The sequence below is a fragment of the Penaeus monodon genome, chromosome 1, assembly GCF_015228065.2.
Source record: "Penaeus monodon isolate SGIC_2016 chromosome 1, NSTDA_Pmon_1, whole genome shotgun sequence".
Taxonomy (NCBI): Eukaryota; Metazoa; Arthropoda; class Malacostraca; order Decapoda; family Penaeidae; genus Penaeus; species Penaeus monodon.
The window spans coordinates 7,225,441-7,227,940 of NC_051386.1; the positions used below are offsets into that span (position 1 = coordinate 7,225,441).

The 2,500-nt window shown below is 30.8% G+C and overlaps 1 protein-coding gene across 1 annotated transcript in view; it reads left to right on the forward strand.

Moving 5' to 3' along the window:
• LOC119585265 overlaps positions 1 to 2,500 on the forward strand; it is a 56,756-nt gene that overhangs the window by 12,490 nt on the left and 41,766 nt on the right. The gene's annotated exons all lie outside the window — the stretch shown is intronic.

Here is a 2,500-nt window from a genome sequence, read left to right on the forward strand (position 1 = left end):
AAAGAAGACATTCATTCAGTTTACGTTCAGAAAGCTTTCACCATTATGGAAATGGATCTCAAGGCACCTTCCTTAATTGCCAAGAATTGTCTCATCCCACTAATGCATAAAAAAAAGAGAAAAAGAAAAGGAAAAAGAAGAAGAAGAAGAAGAAAAACAAAATGATAATTAGGAAGATGCAATTTCACCGCCACGGCCTGTGAGAGACGGCAGACGGCAGACAATCATATCAATTATATCTTTGATTAAGAAAATTTTTTCATTTAAACACCGCTCTCTCCTACAAGACTAACGTGAAGTTGTCTCGAAAAATTGCTTAGTTGAGTTAGAAATAAGGAAATTCAATAACTTTCCTTTCCATTAAACAAGGTTGAATAAATTGTAATCAGAAAAACAATCACTATAAATACAAAATACCCCCCCCCCCCCAAAGAATCTATGAAACACTAACGATAAAATTCATACGTTGCTAATATTTAGACGAGAAAATAAGAGTAAAAACACGTATTAACTTTTTACTATCTATTCCTTCCCTAGCACATCCAAGTCGTATTTACATATTTAGTGGACATAATCTCACAGTAAACCATATTAAGAGTATATCATCTCCACAAAAATATTATCTGTAGAAACTTTTTTTTTCTTTTTCTTTTTTTTTACATACTCAAAATTATTCCAACCTTCACGAGCCGACTTCAGCAAAGTTTACATAACACATATACGCCCATTATCGGACTGAAAGAGAACAGAAAAGGCTCTCAGACTGATTGTGGGTGGCAGAAAAAAAAATACTAAGGGAAAAAATTGTGTTGCAGAATGTATAAGATATTTCTCTGAAAAATGAGGAAGGAGAAGATACTTTCAAAATACTTGATGTGGGAAATCAATCATACTGCAATTTCAATGTAACAGTAGCTTTTAATTTATTGCAGTAATACCATATAGTAGTATTGTTAATAATTATATATTTTTCATCTTTATTATTAGTAGTAGTATTAGTAGTAATATTAGCAGTTGTTATTGTTATAGCAATAACAGTAGTAGTAACAGCAGCAGTAGTAATGGTAACAGTAATAGTAGTAGTAGTTGTTGTTGTGGCAACGAAGTAGTAGCAACAGAAATAGTATTGATAATAGTATCAATATTAAAAGTAGTAGTATTAAAATATTAAAATATTATATTAAAATATTAAAATATTATATTAAAATATTAAAATATTATATTAAAATATTAAATATTAATATCAATATTAAAAGTAGTAATAGTAGTAGTAGTTGTTGTAGTAGTAGTAGTAATAGTAGCAGAAATAGTAGTTCTAGAAGTAGAGGAAGAAGTAGTGCAAGTAATGAAAGCAGTAGATGATAACTGTGGCTTTTAATAGTTGGATTATTAGTGATAATAATAGTAAAATTCAACATTAATAAAGTAACAGCTGTAATATTACGAATAGCTTTATCACTAGCAATAATATCATCATGGTAATCACTAGCAAGCCATTCACTCTACGAAAAACAAACCGAAATAGAGTAATGAAAACCAACTACAAATGCACTGAGGTTCTAGCAACGTAACATAAAAAATAAATAAAACATAGGTAGATAAACTAGAAAATAGATACGGTCGATAGGACGAATTATCCCTTCCGTTTTTGCAAGTCGACATTGACCTTTCATATTTTTCCGGGGTTGCTTCAAAGTCAATAAAAAAAATCATTGCAATTTTTTTGAGTCAGTCCCTCAAATTACCATCGGTCTGGTTACAGAAGCCTCAACATATTTTCCACTTGGCCTAATTAAGGATAAAAACATGATAATCCATTCACAATTTTATATATATATATATATATATATATATATATATATATATATATATATATATATATATATATATATATATGTATGTATGTATGTATACACATACATATGTACATATGTGTGTGTGTGTGTGTGTGTGTGTGTGTGTGTGTGTGTGTGTGTGTGTGTGTGTGTGTGTGTATATATATATATATATATATATATATATATATATATATATATATATATATATGTATGTATGTATGTATACACACACACACACACACACACACACACACACACACACACACACACACACACACATATGTACATATGTATGTGTGTCTATGTATGTATGTATGTATATATATGTATGCCTTTTGAGTCTTTGCCAAAGGCCTCATAGAAAAACGCGAGACATGACTAAAAGGTAAAATACGGTTCCTCTTTTCAAATTTCTCAATGCATTTTTCGTTCGTGAATTTAACGGCTGCATTTTTTTTATTTGTCCGTTCGTCTGTCTATGTGTTCCTTTTATTTGTCGGTGAGTGCGCTTGTTTGCGAGCAAGCTTATACTTTAATGCTTCTCTGTGTGTATCTATTTGCTGCGTGTGACCGGGTTATATGTCCGTCTGAAGGTGTGTGCGTGTGTTTGCTTTGTGTATGTGTGTGTGTTTGGATGGTTTTGTATATGTGTCTGCGGATGT